The sequence below is a fragment of the Ovis canadensis genome, chromosome 14, assembly GCF_042477335.2.
Source record: "Ovis canadensis isolate MfBH-ARS-UI-01 breed Bighorn chromosome 14, ARS-UI_OviCan_v2, whole genome shotgun sequence".
NCBI lineage: Eukaryota > Metazoa > Chordata > Mammalia > Artiodactyla > Bovidae > Ovis > Ovis canadensis.
The window spans coordinates 63,286,851-63,307,129 of record NC_091258.1 but is presented as its reverse complement, the minus strand read 5'-3'; the positions used below and the strand labels follow the sequence as shown (position 1 = coordinate 63,307,129).

General features: G+C 44.0%; 1 pseudogene; it reads left to right on the top strand.

Moving 5' to 3' along the window:
• Positions 1 to 7,090: 7,090 nt before the first annotated feature.
• Positions 7,091 to 7,509, top strand: LOC138419455 (small ribosomal subunit protein eS26 pseudogene; annotated as a pseudogene).
• The last annotated feature ends 12,770 nt before the right edge of the window (positions 7,510 to 20,279 follow it).

Below are 20,279 nucleotides of genomic sequence, written 5' to 3'. Positions count from 1 at the left end.
ACGCAGGCTTTCTCTAGTTCCAGCGAGTAGGGGCTACTCTTCGTTGCAGATCACAGGCTCTAGGGCACAGGCTCAGGAACTGTGCTGCACAGGCTTAGCTGCTCTGCAGCATGTGGAATCTTCCCGGACCAGGGGTTGAACCTGTGTCCCTTGCATCGGCAGGCAGATTCTTATCCACTGTACCATCAGGGGAGTCCTGGGCTTTCTTCTTGGAAATGTTCTGATGAATACCTTAGGTCCCATCTACAGTCAGTAACATGGCTGATGTTTGTCTATAGTTGACCAGCTCCATTGACTCCCGTTAGGGGTCTAGCGCTCTGATGACTGTTGCTGAGAGGCACACCCTCCAAGGTGGGATCCAAACAGTGAATGGCTGTGTGGCTGGCAGGCTGTTCACTGCACACGGAGTGAGCAGCAAATGCAGCCTGCTTACACTTCACCTGCCAAGTCACGCGCCGTGGAGCAGAGCTGCATCCAACCACAGGAGGGCAGTTTTGTTTGTTTTTTCCCTGAGAAAGCATTGCTCACCAAACTTTGCTCTTTGAGGTATGGCTCTGCCCAGATGAGATCCTTGCTTCCATCTAGAGGGAGAGCCTTTTTCTGGTTTAATACAAAGGCACCCCACTGGCCCTGAGTTTAGATTCAAGAACCAAGAGTTGTCAAGATTTCTGGTATTACAGACAAGCTCCGTGGAGTTCTGTAACTGAGTGAGGGCTCATATGCCCACAGCAGAGAAAGTCAACCTCTGATAGCGGGTGTTTGCAGCAAAGTAAAGCTTTATTTGTTTGGCTTTCCTGGTGGCTCAGATGGTAAAAAAAAAAAAATCTCCCTGCAATGTGGGAGACTCAGGTTCCATCCCTGGGTAGGGAAAATCCTCTGGAGAAGGGAATGGCAACCCATTCCAGTATTCTTGTCTGGGAAATCCCATGGACAGAGGAGCCTAGGTGGCTACAGTCCTAAGGGTTGCGAAGAGTCGGGCATGACTGACAGACTTAACACCCATGCATTTGGAGGACAGCAAGCAAGGAACTGGGAGACAAACCTCAGGTCCACTTGAACTTTGTCTTCAAGTTAAAGATATTTTAAAGAGGAAGATGACAGAAAAGACTGAGCATCATCTTCTGATCTTTCTTAATCATAGTTCCAGGAATCAGGATGTCTTCAGTTTATAATTCTTTGGCCAAGTGGCCCATGGCTTAGGGATCCCTGAGTTCATTTTGCCCTGGGGAAACATCCTGAGCTTGTAGTTAATGATATCTTTAATACCAGTTTTAGCGCACTGATGATATGACAACAGCAATCTTAGTCATCTGATTGTGGTGAAGCAGTGTTCAGTCAGGCAGACTCTGGGAGATGGTGAGGGACAGAGAGCCCTGGTGTGCTCCAGTTCATGGGGTTGCAAAGAGTTGGCAGTGGAACAGCAACAACAGCACAGGATTGACTTAGAGTGGATGAGGATGGGACTGGGGTCAGAGGAGACACTCAAGGGAAGAAAGTTCTGGAAAGAGGAATTCAATCATAAATGTGGTAAGGGAACTCAGTTTTAGGGGGACTTGGTTTCCTTCCCATGAATTGAAGCACCCTCCCTCCCCCCGCCCAGGGATTGAAGCTGGGTTGCATGCATTGCAGCTAGATTCGTTACCAACTGAGCCAGCAGGGAAGCCCCAGTCTGTGGTCGATCGAGGCAAATTTAAGATCCATGAACAAGAAGAAATAAAGCAGCACAACCCCAGGAGGGAAATATCTTCTAAACTCCCTTCAGGCTAGACAAGGAAGACAAAGTGAAGAATTAACCCTCAGAGAAGAGGATTAGAGACAGCCATGTTGGTTACTGCGGATGGTGAATGCAGCCGTAATTAAAAGACGCTTGCTCCTTGGAAGGAAAGCTATGACAAACCTAGACAGCGTATTAAAAACCAGAGACATCACTCTGCTGCCACAGGTCTGAACAGAGAGCTATGTTTTTCCCAGTAGTCATGTATGGATGCGAAAGCTGGATGATTAAGAAATTTGGGCACTGAAGAACTGATGCTTTCAAACTGTGGGGCTGGAGAAGACTCCTGAGAGTCTCTTGGACTGCAAGGAGATAAACTAGTCAATCCTCTTAGTTGAGGTGTGAGGACCCAGTTCCCTGACCTGGGATGGAACTGGGCTCCCTGAACGGGGAGCATGGAGTCTTAGCCACTGGACCACTAGGGAAGTCCCAGAGGTAAACATTTTTAAGCAACTTGACTACCGGACTTAGTATTAATATACCCACATCCTCATGGAGGCTCCAAAACGACCCTGTGCAGTGAGTACTCTTCTCATTTCATTTTACAGATAAGGAAACAGAGGCAGAGAGGCCAAGACATTTGTCCAAGGTCACACAGCTTTGGATTCAGACCAGTGATTTCAAATTGACTCCCCCATGCATGGACCCCCATATGATCTCTCTTTACAGCTGGAGAAACTGAGGTGCAACAAGAGGAAAGGGCTTGGTGAGAACCTTGGTCAGGCAGGGCTAGGTTCCTCTCTAGAAGTCAGCGAGAAGTACCTGGGCCATTCTGGGCTTGACCTGGAGGACACACATGACTTGGCAGGCAGAGTACACAGAGTGGGAGAGGCAGCAGAATAGTTCCAAAAGAATTCCTCGGGAGGTTAAGGGCCCATGCCTGCTTTGTTTACAGCTTTGTGTTGATAGCCTTATCAAGAAGGGCATGAAAGAATTATGCACAGGAATGTCTGCAAACACAGGTCTCTTATTCAGACTTCCCACCTCCTCTTCCTCACCGCAGCCCTTTCTTTGGCTGCATTTGGCTGGGGAAACTTGCATGAGACCCTTCCTTCTCTGACCTTCTCTTCTTTAAAAAAAAGTATTGATTGATTGATTTGTCTGTGCTGGGTCTTAGTTGCAGCATGCAGTTTCTTTGTTGTGGTGTGGTGGTGCTTGTGGTAAAGAACCCGCCTGCCAATGCAGGAGACTTAAGAGATGCAGGTTCCATCCCTGGGTTGGGAAGATCCCCTGGAGGACAGCATGGCAGCTCATTCCAGTGTTCTCGCCTGGAGAATCCATAGAGTGGAACCTCGTGGGCTACAGTCCCTGGGGTTGTGTGGTGTCAGACACGACTGAAGCGATTTAGCACACATACATGCACGTGGGGTCTTTAGTTTTGGCATGTGAACCATTAGTCACAGCATGTGGGATCTAGTTCCTTGACCAGGGGTCGAATCCTGGCCCTTGCACTGGAAGTGTGAAGTCTTAACCACTGGACCACCAGGGAAGTCCCAGTTTCTTCATTTTCAAAAATTAGTATAAGCGAGGAGCTCTAGGATAGACTTTGGAGGCAAAAACAGCTTGGGTTCAAGCCACATCTCTGCTGGATGGCAACCTTGGACATATACTTTAGCCTCTTTGAGCCTCGATTTTCCTCTGTGAATTGGGGGTGAAATGACATAAGGCCTGGCCTGTCAAACTGTCAGGCAGTGCTGACTCACAGCAGGCTCTCTAATAAGAGCATTCTTGTCATGAATGTTTCGGTCAGGAATGTTAACATTGGCATCATTGCAAGGAAGGCTTATTGTTTGAGGGTTTTTTTGCCTTTTTTTTTTTTTTTTTTGCCACATGGCATGTTGAATCTTAGTTTCCTGACTGAGAACTGAACCTGTGCTCCCTGACATAGAAACATGGAATTTTAACCACTGGACCACCAGGGAAGTCCTGTTTGAGGGTTTTGGAGCTGGGTGGACCTGGGGTCAAATCCATCTCTGCTGCATTCTAACCCTGACTAGAGACCACCCCCGCCCCGTCTGAGCTGTTTTCTCATCTAGAGGTCAGGGATAGCTGACTCAGAAGACAAGAGGCTTCAATCATGTAATTTCATGAATGTAAATTGCTCGGTGTAAAGCTAGTTTGGACTAAGAAAAACTCTGTCGACATTAACTATTATCCTGAGATTCTAAGATCCCTCAGCACTGCACCCACCCTTCCAGGTACATCTATTACTGAGTCCAGGCTCACTCTTGTTTGGAAAACCAGCTGAGAAGCTGGCTGACTGATGTCTCAAAATAACCATCTTACAGGATCTGGATGCCAGGTTCTTTTATAGAACAGAAGTGAAGGGAGGTGAGGAAACAAGGCAAAAAGCCCATTAACCTTGCCTGTATCTCGTAGAATGGCAAACTTGGGCAGGGGAAAGTGTCAATCTCCTCTTTCCTGAAGCCATTCACAGGTAGGCAGGGTCAGATGATCTCTCTGGGAGCTGAACAAAGGCATTCTAGCCCTACAGGTCAAGCAGAGGGGGCAGAGTTCCCTAAAGCAGGCCATTATGCTTGATTATAATAACAAAAACAACATAAAGCAAGTTAAAGGAACAATTCGAACATGGAGTTAGAATTGGCTCTTCCCTGCACACATGATTCCTCTGGATGGCTTTCCTCCCAAATGAGGGTGCTTCAGCCCCCAACCTGCTTGTCTGGAATAGCAGCAAGACCAGAGCAACCCCAGCCCTTTGTGCGTCTGGGAATTTCCCATCCACCCATTGTCCCAGCCACCATCCCAGCTCCAGCCTCATCTTCCCCATCTCTTCCCTTGTTTGCAGCTTACCACCAAATCCTGCCCATTTTACCACCAAAGTATCTCCACTTAGAAGATACTCAATCTGGGGGCCATCTCATTTAACCACTTATACTTGCTTTCCTGTTTGAAGAATATGGGGCAGAAACAGAATCTATCAATATATCAGAGGATTGTCAAACGCATTAAATAGCTAAAGACTGAAAAGCTGAGTGTCTGAGACATAGTAAGAAGTCAATAAAGGAACTCACCAAAAAAAAAAAAAAAAGAGTTGAAACAACTCCAAGGTGACTCGCACCAAGTTCACAAACAACACACTGGCCCATCACACAGTTTGCAATAGTATTCTTTTCCTGACAAACTGACCCTAAAACAGGAAACAAAGCCTCCAAATCATTAAAAACAAAGGGCACCAGAGAGTCAGCCTTCATAGCTATTAATAACACTCCAGCCAGGTGCATGCACAAACGTGGAGCTTATACTTGAAAGTACTTGCTTAAATAGGAAAGCTATGTTGTAGGGGATCTCACTGTGAAACGGCCACGCGGGGCTCTTTGGACATGCTAAGATGGTCTGTTCTGTGTAAGCTCTAGAGCAAGCCTACTTGACAAAGCTATTCCCCCACCTCCTCCGCCTCCCTCAAAATTCTGCCTCTAAGGGAACAGAAGTCCTGTAAGAGGGAAGAGTCAATGCTGACCTTCCACATGCTAGATCTGTCTCTTTGACTTTACCCTGACCCTGGTATTCTTTACCAGGGCTTCCCTGGTACTTAGCTGGTAAAGAATCCCCCTGCAATGCAGGAGACCCCAGCTCAATTCCTGGGTTGGGAAGGTCCCCTGGAGAAGGGAACAGCTATCCACTCCAGTGTTCTTGCCTGGAGAATTCCATGGACAGAGGAGTCGGGCAGGCTGCAGCCCACAGGGTCACAGGGAGTCAGATACAACTGAATGACTAACACTAGGAGATATTTGCAAGACTAACGGCCTTTTCCACTTTGTTTCCTCACCTCCCCGCCCCAGCTTCTAATTCATAAACAAACCTGGCATCCAGACAGGATGGTTATTTTGAGATTTTAGTCTGCTGTCTTCTTGGTCAGCCAGCTTTCTGAATCAAGTCCCATTCCTCGCTTCAACACTGTGTCTCAGATTCGCTGGCCTATTGTGGCAAGCAGAGTGAGCTTGGACTCCGTAAGAATCCTAAGGGGAGCTTGCATTCCTCTTCAGGTGCCTTTGGGGTGTAAATGTTCTACTTGCTCTTTTCAAGGAACTTTTCCATAAGTGATAATTCCAGGACTTCCCTGGTGGTCCCGTGGTTAAGACTCTGTGCTTCCAATGCAGGGAGTCCAGGCTCCATCCTTAGTCAGAGAACTAGATCCCACATGCTCCAACTAAACTGAAGATCCTGCCTGCTGCAGCAAAGGTCCTGTGTACGGCACAGTCAAATAAATAAAGACTTTTTAAAATAAGAGAGAGAATTCTTAAAATTGAAAAAAGAAGCCTTTTAAAACTCAAAAGTTTAAGCGTCTTCTCCACAAAACAGTACAAGACTTTAGCCTTCAGAGTGAGCAGACCTAACACATCTCAACTGCTATTTATAAACGAGTTAATTTTATATTGTATCTGATCCATGACTAAAGTTTCATTTTTATTTCTATTTTTAAAATTCATGACTAAAGTTTTAAAATGAAAGGTGAGATCTGTGGTTATGTCTGTCTATATGTCTGTTTGTGTACATTATAGATATAATATTTTTTTCTATCTCTGAATGGTATTACCAAAACTAATTTGTAAAAGACCTCTATTTAATTGGCATAAAAGTAAGTGCCAAAATTTTAGTAAAATTCCAGAGGATCAGCACAGTCTTTTGGTAAAGTATAAAATTTTGGCTGTAAAGTATTTGATTAGTTAAAATAAGAAGACTGGACAGGAAGATGATCCTGCTGACTGAAAAAGATGCACAATGTGAGAATTGTGAGTGAAGTTTTATCTGGGGCAAAATGAGGACAGCAACCCGGGAGGAGTGCATCCCAAATAGCTCTGAGAAACTATAGTAGTTCCAAAGAGGTAGTGGGAGAAGGTCAATATATATGATTTTTGTGAAAGAGGAGTTCAGTGCAATCAAGCACTTATTTTACAAAAGGTTTTCTGCTAGTCACAAGACGCTGATGTCACCGTGAAGAGATCTAGTGCTTTTGTAGATATGAGGAGATGCAAAGATTGGGATAATCAAATGAGCTCCTGAAAACATCAAACTATGTAAAGATTTGTTCCACTAGTTTCCCTGGAGCATAGAGTGCCTCATTCTCCACACTGAACTCATTTCAAAGCGTGTCACAGGTCGACAGCCGCAGCAGCACAGGATTCAGTCTTTGCAGAGGCAGATGGTTAATGTCCTTGGCAAGTGCCAGTTTGTAGTTGATAATCCCCTGAGTGATGAATTAAACAAAGAACAAGAAGATATTACAAATAGTACGTCAAGAACTTCCTTCTCCCATTAGAGACCTTGTTCTCGCTCTCTCGCCTCCGCGCCTCCAAGATGACCAAGAAAAGGAGGAACAACGGTCGTGCCAAAAAGGGCCGTGGCCACATGCAGCCTATTCCCTGCACCAACTGTGCCCACGCGTGCCCAAGGATAAGGCCATTAAGAAGTTCGTCATTCGGCACGTCGTAGAGGCTGCAGCTGTCAGGGACATTTCTGAAGCGAGTGTTTTCAACGCCTATGTGCTTCCCAAGCTGTATGTGAAACTACATTGCTGCGTGAGTTGTGCCATTCACAGCAAGGTTGTCAGGAATCGCTCTCCGGAAGCCGGGAAGGACCGAACACCTCCACCCCGATTTAGACCTGAGGGTGCTGCCCCACGTCCTCGACTAAAGCCCATGTAAGGATCCAAGTCCTTAAAGATGGAAGAAATATTGGTTTCTCTGAAAAGACAATAAAATGGAAATTATACTTTATGTAGCATGTTGAATATATGTTGCCGGATGGAGTGGGGGTTGTGTACATCTTATTTCTGTCTTTGGTCTCCCCAGTTTGCATAGCTTAGGGGTGGGGGCGAGGAATTAGCGCATCTGTGTTTGATTAATTCAGTCTGGCAAAAGTGGGGAGGAAGCTAGCAGAGTGAGGAGTGCATCAGGAAGTCACTAGGGTGTGCATTCCTCTTGTGGCAACATGAAGACTTTAATGAAAGTCCACAACTTGAACAGCATGAGGGGATCTGTATTCAGGTCCTTAACCTCAGGTCAAGTTTACCTGCCTACCTTGGTCTGCTGCTAAGCTAATCACCCAGCCTTCATCTTTCTGTGGTACATTGCTCTATGGGATGACAATGCCCTGAATGCTAAGCATTCGTAGAAATTTGTGGAAGTCCCAGAAGAGGGGAGTTTGTGCAAAAAGTCTGGGAAAAGGCTGTAGTCTGTGTGACAATGGCTCATTTGTTCCAGAATTCAGAAATTAGAGGATTCCCAGCTAGCAATACACAGCTGACCGTTTAACCACATGGGTTTAACTGCAGGGGCGGGGGTTGCCTTGTTTTCAGTAAATACATACTACACGATCCACAGTTGGTTGAATCCTCAAGTGTGAAAGTACAGACAGATACAAAAGGCTAACTCTAAAATTAATTATATAAGGATTTTGGAAGAGATGATGCCCCTAACCAATGCTTTGTTCAAGGGTCAAATGTACACGTATATTTGAAAAATTAATATGTAAATGGTTTGCTAAGGACTTTACTGGTTAGGTTATGTGATTTTTTCCCTTAAGCTGAACTAGTAGCTTGGAAGTTTTGATTAAAGTACACATTGTTCTGGGGGGGGGGGGAAGACCTTGTTCTCAAATCTAGGATATCATTAGTAACGTAATACTTATGTGTGCGTGTGCGTGCTCACGCGCATGCATGTGCACGTGTGTGACCGTGTGCGCCCGTGTGCTTAGTTGCTCAGTCATGTCTGACTATGACCCCATGGACTGTAGCCTGTCAGACTCCTCTGTCTATGAAGTCTTCCAGGTTGGCATTTCCTACTCCAGGGGATCTTCCTGGTTCAGGGATAGAGCCGGAGTCTCCTATATCTCCTACATCGGCATGTGGATTCTTCACCACTTGAGCCACCTGGGAAGAGTGGCTCAACATAAGAGTAATAATCTTAAGAGTAATAATCTTAATTTATTTTTGTCACATGGTAAACATTTTCCCCCAAAGTTAAAGATGAGTGGTTACAAAATAATATTCACTTCATGATCTACAACCCCTCCAACAGCCTCTCCCACAAATACCATTCAGTTAAAACAACATGTTCAAAGTAAACCTTATAAAAATGTGAATTTTTATAACTTGGGTTCTTCATGGAAGACTTCTTTTTCACATAATAATTTTAAAAACTGTACATTTCAGATTCATACCACTGGGCCACCAGGGAAGTCCCCCAAAATGAAAATTCTTACTGAAAAATAGATGTTTTTGTTTTCTAAAGATTACTAGTAGTCAAAAGTAACTGAAATAGCTTCTTGGAGCAATCATTTCAACCAAGTGACTTTCATTAATTAATTACATTTTGGTTGCTCTCTTGGTCTTCATCGCTGCAAGTGGGCTTTCTCTAGTTGCGATGAGCAGAGGCTACTCTTCCTTGAGGTGCATGGGCTTCTCATTGCAGTGACTTCTCTCATTTAGGAGCACAGGCTCCAAAGCATGGGCTCAGTAGTTGTGACCCAGGGGCTTAGTTGCTCAGTGGCATATGGAATCTTCCCCAATTATGAAGTGAATATTATTTTGTAACCACTCATCTTCCATGGGCATATGGAACCCTTGGCAGGTGGATTCTTAGCCACTGTACCACCAGGGACGCCCCCAACCTGTTTTATTTTTTTTCTTCAGTCTTTAAGGATGTTATCATTTGTGTTTCAGCAGATACCAAGGTAATTCATGTTTGTGTCAAACTACATTGGAGTTAATGAAACAAGTGAAATCATTCTGACTTCCTTATTTCCATATGGGATGAATCTCTAATCACCTTACCCTGGGGGGTGGTGGTGCTGTGAGGGGGCCGGTCGGGGGGGGGGCGGCATCTGCTTTCTGCTTCATTAATACCTAGATTTACTCCAAGTTCATCTTATCTCTGTTACAAAATTCATCAATAACAAAAATAACTTCTTGTGATATTTTCCTAAGTAATTAAATAAATGTAAATTAGATAAGAGTTTTTAGAGGAAATCTTTAAAAATAATAATTATGTTTTATGGTATGTGGTGATTTGAAACTTTAGGATCTTGCTAAATTAAGTCAAATGAAAATTTACTGAATATCTAGATTATTCCCAAATAAAATAAGATACTAAAACACTGATTACTGAACACAGGATTCTTTTTACAGAGAAAATGAAGATATTTAGGACTACTGGTAAATATACTTGGTGCCACACTAAGAAAGTTTCTATAAGAAAGCACATGTTTTAGGAAGCTATAAATGGTATTTATGAGTTCACCAGTTTACAGAATGCTAATGTAAAATTTGCTTACTTCTCAATGTAAAGTTGCTTACTTCTTAATTTGCACTAGAATTTAAGTATCTTAAAGGTCAAGGATTCTAATTAACATATGCAGTTAAAATTACTGCAGTAATTTTAGTAATTTAAAAATTACTACAGTAAGTTAATAAAGAAAACATCTTTATGTGTAAGACCAAACAAAGGTACAAAGAATGGAAATGGTATTTGTTAGGGAAAGAAAGTAATTTTGTCCTAAAGCTGATTATTTCTAAATGAGAAAGAAAATAAAGGATAAACTAAAATGGACATAGAAAGATGTAAAAGGTTTGTTTTTGTGAGAAAAAAGGAATCTTTAGAAAGAAATTTTAAGTGTAGCCAGGACTGGCTAAGGTGAAAACGAATTTAAGTTAATGAGTAAGCTACGTGCTGCGATTCACAGGGTCGCAAAGAGTTGGACACGACTGAGCGACTGAACTGAACTGAATGCAAAATTAAACTTAGTCTTTTCGCTCTGTTAAGAGGACAAAGTTTTCTTGAATATTGATCTGCTTTTGAGAACAGACTGTGAAGTTGTTGTTTTTTTAACCTTTTAAGTAATCTGTTGTAACTTCCTGTATTTGCTTTTGAAATATTTTATTGTCGTGTTTGCCAAAGAATTGATGCTTTTGAGCTGTGGTGTTGGAGAAGTCTTTTGAGAGTCCCTTGGACTGCAAGGAGATCAAACTAGTCAATCCCAAAGGAGATTAGTCTTGAATATTCATTGGAGGGACTGATACTAAAACTGAAGCTAGCTCCAATACTTTGACCACCTGATGTGAAGAGCCGACTCATTGGAAAAGACCCTGATGCTGGGAAAGATTGAAGGCAGGGGGAGAAGGGGGCAGCAGAGGATGAGATGGTTGGATTGCATCACTGACTCAACGGTGAGTTCAGGCAAACTCTGGGAGATCCCGAAGGACAGAGAAACCTGGTGTGCTGCAGCCCATGGGGTTGCACAGAGTCAGACGTGACTGAGCGACTGAACTGAACTGAACTGATTGTCACGTTGGTTAAGCAAATAAGCATTGTTTCACAGTGACCTATGATTCAACTTGACCAAGTGTTTTAAAACTTTTTGATATATCCATCAAACTTTCTCAAATAAAATTCTAAGTGAAATCCCTTTATTATCTAAGTAACCTTGAGATTTTCAGAGGCCCCTGAAACATCTCAGAGAGATATTAAATTAATTGACTTATTTGGTACATGAAATTACATGGGAACCATTGTGAAATAAGTGATAACCTTCTTAGGTCATATTGCATGGGTAAATGTTAATAATGTGTGTTCTAAAATTATATGGAATTCCTAAAATCTGTTATATGTTAGTGTTAATGTCATCATTCATAATTCTAGTTATTACGTTAAAATGTGTATCACAGAAATAACCAAATTTTCTTTGTCGATTACCTTATAGTCAGATCTTTACCATGCCATTTTTACTCTTTTGTCATTTACAAACAGTTAACATTTTACTCTCATGCTTTTGCAAAAATGCTACATCTTCAAGAAGGTTCATAGAAAGGACTTTTTGACAAGAACAAACTGCTGATAAACTTTTAGACCATACCTTTGAGCTGGGTAAGAATTTATAGAACTCTAATGAAGAAACCGATGGCTTCATAAAACTACTAACCAAAGCTCAAGAATTAGTTACATAAGACTGAATGGACTGAGGGATGATTATAATTTTTGTGGCTTTTTGTCTGAAATATTACTAATTTTTTAAATCTTTGTTTTCCAGACATAAGGAGTCTTTCCTCTCGAGGTAACTAGAACTTGCAGCAATTCGATATCTTGGTAAATAAAGATGAAACATTTATTTATTATTTATTTTTGCTGCATGGCTTTCAGGGTCTTAGTTTCCTGAAAGTGAAAGTCGCTCAGGCATGTCTTATTCTTTGCAACCCTATGGACTATACAGTCCATGAGATTCTCCAGGCAAGAATACTGGAGTGGGTAGCCTTTCCCTTTTCCAGGGGATCTTCCCAACCCAGGGAACGAACCCAGGTCTCCCGCATTGCAGGCAGATTCTTTACCAAGTGAACCACAAGGGAAGCCCAAGAACACTGGAGTGGGTGCGCTTTCCCTTCTCCAGGTGATCTTCCCAATGCAGGAATCAAACCAGGGTCTCCTGCATTGCAAGAGGATTCTTGACCAACTGAGCTATCAGGGAAGCCCTAACCAGAGATCAAACCTGGGTCCAGGCAGTGAAAGTGCCAAGTCCTAACCACTGGACCAGCAGAGAATTCCCAAAACATTTATCTTTTTGTCTCTACCTGATCCCTTCTGGTGGGATCCTTCCAAAATCCCTCCAGAATTTCTTGTGCCACTACCCTCCACCCTGCCCTGGCACACTCGTATTCTGGTGGCATGGCACAAGAAAAGAAAAAGACTCCTGGGAGTCAAAAAAGGAGATTTGATCCCAACGAAGAGCTTTGGATAGGACCAAACAGGAAGCCTATCCTTCTGTCTGGAGCTCAATATTATTTTATAATATATTCATGAGCTAGCTCATTGGAACCCAGACAAGATGGTATTATGGGGTAAACAATAATTTTGGAAGGCATCCTTTACAACAGCTCAGAAGGTTTATTCTTCAAAGATGTACCATTTGGCCAAAATGTTACTCATGGAAGCCATGGTATGGTTCTCAAGGACATTTTCCTTTACCTGCAGGTCCCTTTGAAATTTGGCAGCTTGATTTTATACAAATGTCTGACTCTCAAGGTAATCAATACATTCTTGTTATGATTTGTATATTTCACATTGGATTGGAGCATTCTCATGCAGACAGCCCACAGCACAATCAGTAGGGAAACTCCTTTTCAAAAGGGTAACCCTCTTTCGCGGAGTCCCCTCAGAAGTGTGTTAGTCACTCAGTCGTGTCCGACTCTTTGTGACCTCATGGAGCCCGCCAGGCTCCTCTGTCCATGGAATTCTCCAGGCAAGAGTACTGGAGTGGGTTGCCATTTCCTCCTCCAGGGCATCTTCCCAACCCAGGGATCGAACCCGGGTCTCCTGCACTGTGGGCAGATTCTTTACCATCTGAGCCACCAGGGAAGCACCCTCTTCCCTCAGAAATACATAACCATTAAAAAAAACAACAACATAGTAATAGAGGAACTCATTTTGCTGGACAAATTGTTTAAGAATACTTTAAGATTTGGCCGACTATGGAGCGTTTCCATGGTGATTTTCCTCGGTCTTTCCGGTTAATGGTACCAGCTGGAACAATTACAACCCAATTGGCTAAAACTGTAGACGCCAAGTCTATTCCACTAACCCTCCTCAACCTCAGATCTACACCCGTTGATAGAAACATCACTGGTTTCCTTTAGAGATCATCACAGGGAAACTAATGAGACTGGATGAAGGATTATATGAACCCATATTATTGAAAGGAAACATATCACATTATTACAAAAGTTTAATTGAAAGTGGAGCACATGATCTCTCACCTTAGGCTATCGTTCCAGAAAAAATTCTTCTGGCGATTGAGTGCTTATTGCCTGTGGTATGTATTTGCTTTTAGTGAGTGCTTGTTCAGTTGCTAAGTTGTGTAAGTTGTGTCCGACTCTTAGTGACCCCATGGACTGGAGCTGGCCAGGATCCTCTGTCCTTGGAATTTCTCAGGCAAGAATAATGGAGTGGGCTGCCATATCCCCCTGCAGGGGATCTTTCTGACCCAGGGATCGAACTCATGTCTCATGCATTGGCAAGCAGATTCTTTACCACTGAGCAACCCAGAAAGTGCTTAGAGGCAGGTTCAAATGAGGCCAGAGCTCAGAAATGTCAACTAAGAAGACCCCCACCCCCACCCCCTCCCCAAACTGCCCCATCTTTGCCCTCTTTCTCCATATCCTTGCTGGATTAACTGGATGTGAATTCTCTGAGCTGAAGACCCCACCTCCTCCCAGGAATGTCTCATTATAGTTCTAACAAGGCTCTTACACTTACACAAGAAGAACAGATACCTGACATAGGGCAGGAGCAAGGTAGCGAGGCTCATTGCTGAGTCCAGCGTTAACTCTTTAGGTGCTGTTTTCTGGGGAGATCGGGGGATTCTGGGGTGACCAGGGCCACGTGGGAGCAGTAGGGGAGACCCTCAGGACAGTGGCTATTTACCACGAAGTCCAGGAAGTATTTAGATATTTTATCAATATTAAGCCTTGTCAGTCCTGGCCCCAAAATCTTAAAATGCTGCTGCTGCTAAGTCGCTTCAGTCGTGTCCGACTCTGTGCGACCCCGTAGACGGCAGCCCATCAGGCTCCGCCATCCCTGGGATTCTCCAGGCAAGAACACTGGAGTGGGTTGCCATTTCCTTCTCCAATGCATAAAAGTGAAAAGTGAAAGCGAAGTCGCTCAGTCGTGTCCGACTCCCAGCGACCCCATGGACTGCAGCCTACCAGGCTCCTCCGTCCATGGGATTTTCCAGGCAAGAGTACTGGAGCGGGTCTTAAAATGCTAAAGCTCTCTAATTTAAGAACTCCAGCTCCACGTGTCAGTGTGGTAACAGCAGGGAAGAGCATGGACTTAAACTTCAGCTAGACCTGTCTTTATGGGGCTTCCCTGGTAGCTCAGCTGGTAAAGAATCTGCCTGCAATGTAGGAGACCCTGGCTTGATTTCTGGGTCGGGAAGATTCCCCTGGAGAAGGGATAGACTACCAACTCCAGTATTCTTGGGCTTCCCTGGTAGCACATATGAAGCTGCCTGCAATGTAGGAGACCCTGGTTCGATTCCTGGGTCGGGAAGATTTCCTAGAGGAGGAAATGGCAACCCACTCCAGTATTCTTGCCTGGAGAATCCCCATGGACAGAGGAGCCTGGAGGGCTAGAGTCCATGGGGTTGCAAAGAGTCACAAGACTGAATGACTAAGCATAACAGAGACCTGTCTTTAATTCTGCCCCTGCCAGTTCCTGCATCTCTTGGAGCCCCTGTTTTGCAATGTGAAAAATGAGACGATGCCTGTAAGGTATGAGCCCAGGATTAGCCCAGGTAAACATCACTTCTTGGAGATTGTTCCTGGGTGTAGGGTAAACCTTGACTGTTGTTTTGTTTTGTTTGCTTTTTTCTTTTTTTGTAATGCAATTGCTTGACTTAAGCTTTGATTGTCAGAGGCATCTGCTTCCAAGGTGCCTTTCTCAAATAAACACATTACCGGCCACAGGATTAGGTGAAGAGCCAGCCCACCTTCTCCCTCTGAGGCCCTTTGTTTTAGAGCTCTTGGTTGACATGGATAACTTGAGATCATTTGGGTTGCTTGCTTTTTTCTCTTCTTACACTTCATTTATTTTTCCACACTTTATTTTCATTTGATTTTTAAATTAATTAATTTGGCAGCACCAGATCTTAGTTGCAGCACTTGAAATCTTTAGTTATGGCCTGTAGGATCTAGTTCCCTGACCAGAGATGGAACCCAGGCTCCCTGCATTGGGGGCGCAGAATCTTAGCCACTGGACCACCTGGGAAGTCCCCTGTCTTCCCACACTTTAAATTCATGCTCTTCTGTTTTGAATTCACCAGTGAGGAGTGGGCCAGTGAAACCCTAGGTGCCCATTCTTGACACCAATAAAAGCAGAACCCCAGGTTTGCCCCCCACCCCTCCGCACTCCCCCCCACCCCCCATCTATACCAGAGACCTCACTGAGTGGCTCCAGCTGCACTATGTAATTTCTAGGTCTCATAAATAATAAATCTTTATTTTTTTTCTCCGCAAAGTTTCCTGATGGTTATTGCTGAAGGGCATCTTGCATTCATAATAAAAACTCCAAGGGCCAGTCCAACCACAAACACTGCTTATTGATAGCCTGAGGCCAGCAAAAACACTGGGGATTTAGAAAAGACAGAGGGACCAGAGATCAAATTGCCAACATCCATTGGATCACAGAAAAAGCGAGAGAATTCCAAACAAACATCTACTTCTGTTTCACTGACTATGCTAAAGCCTTTGACTGCATAGATCACAACAAACTATGGGAAATTCTTAAAGAGGTGGGAATACCAGACCACCTTACCTGCCTCCTGAGAAAGCTGTATGTGGGTTAGAAGCAAGTTATAACCAGACATGCAACAATGGACTGGTTCACAATTGGGAAAGGAATGCATCAGGGCTGTATATGGTCACCCTGCTTATTTAACTTCTATGCAGAGTACATCATGTGAAGTGCCAGGCTGAATGAAGCTCAAGCTGGAGTCAAGATTGCCGGGAGAAATATCAACCATCTCAGAAATGCAGATGATATAACCCTCATGGCAGAAAGCGAAGAATTAAAGAGCCTCTTGATGAGGGTGAAAGAGGAGAGTGAAAAACCTGGCTTAAAACTCAACATTCCAAAAATGAAGATCATGGCGTCCATTCTCATCACTTCATGGCAAATATAGATAGGGAAAAAATGGAAACAGTGGCAGATTTTTATTTTCTTGGGCTCCAAAGTCACTGCAGATGGTGACTGCAGCCATGAAATTACAAGATGCTTGCTCCTTGGAAGAAAAGCCGCAACAAACCTGACCGAGTATTAAAAATCAGACACATCGCTTTGCCGACAAAAGTCTGTTTAGTCAAAGCTACGGTTTTTCCAGTGGTCATGTATGATTGTGGGAGCTGGACCATAAGGAAGGCTGAGTACTGAAGAAACGATACTTTTGAATTATGGTGCTAGAGAAGACTCTTGAGAGTCCCTTGGACAGCAAGGAGATCAAACCAGTCAATCCTAAAGGAAATCAACCCTGAATGTTCATTGGAAGGACTGATGCTGAAGCTGAAGCTCCAATACTTTGGCCACCTGATGTGAAGAGCCGACTCATTGGAAAAGACCCCGACGTTGGGAAAGACTGAGGGCAGAAGGAGAAGGGGGCAACAGAGGATGAGATGGTTGGATAGCATCACTGACTCAATGGACTCTGGAAGATAGCGTAGGACAGGGAGGCCTGGTGTGCTGCAGTCCACGAGATTGCAAAGAGTCAGACACGATTTAGCAACTGAATAGCAGCAACACATCTGTGAGGCAAAACAATGCCCTGGTTAAGAGCTCAAGCTCCGAAGTCAAGCAGATCCTGCTTAAGTGGCAGGCCAGCCACCTCCTAGCTGTGACCTTGAGAAAGGCCTTTTGCCATTTTGCAAAGTCTCACTTCCCTTAGCTCCCTCTCTCTCTCTTCCTCAGTTCAGTTCATTGGCTCAGTTGTGTCCGACTCTTTGTGACCCCATGAACCGCAGCACACCAGGCCTCCCGGTCCATCATCAACTCCCGGAGTCTACCCAAACCCATGTCCATCGAGTCGATGATGCCATCCAACCATCTCATCCTCTGTTGTCCCCTTCTCCTCCTGCCCCCAGTCCCTCCCAGCATCAGGGTCTTTTCAAATGAGTCAGCTCTTTGCATCAGGTGGCCAAAGTATTGGCATTTCAGCTTCAGCATCAGTCCTTCCAATGAACACCCAGGACTGATTTCCCTTAGGATGGACTGGTTGGATCTTCTTGCAGTCCATGGGACTCTCAAGAGTCTTCTCCAACAGCACAGTTCAAAAGCATCAATTCTTCAGCGCTCAGCTTTCTTTATAGTCCAACTCTCACATCCATACATGACCACTGGAAAAACCATAGCCTTGACTAGATGGACCTTTGTTGGCAAAGTAATGTCTCTGCTTCTTAATATGCTGTCTAGGTTGGTCATAACTTCCCTTCCAAGGAGTAAGCGTCTTTTAATTTCATGGCTGCAGTCACCATCTGCAGTGATTTTGGGGCCCCGAAAAATAAAGTCAGCCACTGTTTCCACTGTTTCCTCATCTATTTGCCATGAAGCGATGGGACCAGATGCCATGATCTTCGTTTTCTGAATGTTGAGCTTTAAGCCTACTTTTTCACTCTCCTCTTTCACTTTTATCAAGAGGCTCTTTAGTTCTTCTTCACTTTCTGCCAAAGGGGTGGTGTTATCTGCATATCTGAGGTTATTGATATTTCACTTTGCTCCAAACTCACTGGCTCCCTCTCTGTTTCTGAACACAGTGGGCCCATCAACCTCACGGCCTTTGCACTAGCTGGTTCTTCTGGGAATGCTCTCCCCGAGTATATCCAGATGGCTCCCACTCTCATCCCATCTAGGTCTTTGCTCAAAGACTCTCCTTCTCAGGGCAGCCTCTCCTCACTTATTTAAAACTACCACCCCCTCTGCCTAGCATTTCCTTTGTCCTCTCTCTACTCTATTTTTGACCACAGCACTCATCACCATCTGATACACCATATATTTTTCATTTGTAGTTTTACATTTTAAGTATAGTTGATCTGCAGTGTTGTATTAGTTTCTACTGTACGGCAAGGGGATTCAGTTATATATATATATATGTATGTATATGTATAAATACCTGGCTTCCCAGGTGGCCCAGATGGTAGAGAATCCGCCTACAATGCAGAAGATCTGGGTTATCCCTGAGTCAAGAAGATCCCCTGGAGAAGGAAATGGAAACCCATTTCAGCATTCTGGCCTAGAGAATTCCATGGACAGAGGGGTCTGGAGCACTACAGTCCACGGGATTGCAAAGATTGTGAGTGACTAACCAGCTGGCACTAGTGGTAAAGAACCCACATGCCAATGAAGGAGACATGAGACACAGTTTTGACCTCTGGGCGGGGAACTTCCCCTGGAGGAGGGTATGGCAACCCAGTCCAGTATTCTGCCTGGAGAATCCCATGGACGGAGGAGTCTTGTGGGCTTCAGTCCAAAGGGTTGCAAAGAGTCAGACACGACTGAAGCAACTTAGCATGCACACACACACACACACGTATATATTTTTTCATGTTCTTTCCCATTATGGTTTATCACAGAATATTGAATATAGTTTCTTGTGCTACACAGTAGGATCTTGTTTATTTTATATATAGTAGTTTGATATGGCATATCTTTTGCTTTTTACTTAGTGTTTGTTTCCAAACATACAGGAATGTAGACGCTTTGAGGGCAGTGTAAACTCTTTGTCAGTTTTGTCCACAGCTACTGTGTTAGGTGTATAATTTGTTAAGTACATGAGTAAATGAATAAATAAAACTGACACAGAGGAATAACTGGACAAGCAAAATGTGGTATATCCATACAGCGAATGTTGTTCAGCCTTATAAAGGAAGGAAATTATACTCATACTGTACCATAGAGGAACCTTGACATTATGGTAAGTGAAGTAAGAGGTGAAAGTGAAAGTCACTCAGCTGTGTCCTACTCTCTGCGACCCCAAGGACTACATGGGTCATGGAATTCTCCAGGCCAGAATAGCAGAGTGGGTTGCCATGCCCTCGTCCAGGGGATCCTCCCAACCCAGGGATCGAATCCCAGGCCTCCCGCATCGCAGACGGACTCTTTTCCAGCTGAGCCACCAGGGAAGCCCTAAATGAGGTAAGCCAGCCACAAGAGGACAAATGCTGAGCGGTTCCCCGTATATCAGGCGCCCAGAGCAGCCAGATTCATGGCGACAGGAAGTGGAGAGGCGGTTGCCGGGCCTGGGGGGAATGGAGGATGGGGAGTTGTGTTTTAACGGATACAGTTTTGCAAGATGAACACCTTTGCAGATGCAGGTGGTGACGGGTGCACCAACATGAATGTACTTAAAGCCACTGAATTGCACTCTTAAAAACGGTTAATTTTATGTTACATCACTTCCAAGTGGTAAATTTTATGGTATGCATATTTTACCACAATTAAAAATAAATGAATCAATAATTTAAAAAAATCTGATAGGGGGCTCATGATATCTACTTCACAGGCTTGTTGTAAAGCTTCAGTAAGACGGTCCCTGTGAGCAGCAGATAAATACAGGTTGTGGTTCTCATGGCTGGAGAATTCTAAATTGTAGTGGCTCTGTGATGAGAGAAACAGCATAGCACGGTGATGTGGGTCTTGGCAAGTCCTGGCTTCCCCACCTACCAGCTGGCAACCACTGGGGCTCAGTTTCCTCCACTGTACCATGGAGATAACAGTACCTACACTTGAGGTCATGGGAGGACGGAATGACTTAATAACTGTAAAATGTTTACAACATTGTGTGGCACAGAGGGAGTGGTTAACAAAGGCCAGCTATTCTGGTTGTTTGAAGAGCTCATGATTCCAACATCTATTTATGATAAATATGATAAAAATAAATATTATTTCTTTGTTTCTAAAGCCCCTAAATTCACCCTCCACCCCCAGATAACTGGGCTGTAAAATCATTTAAACTA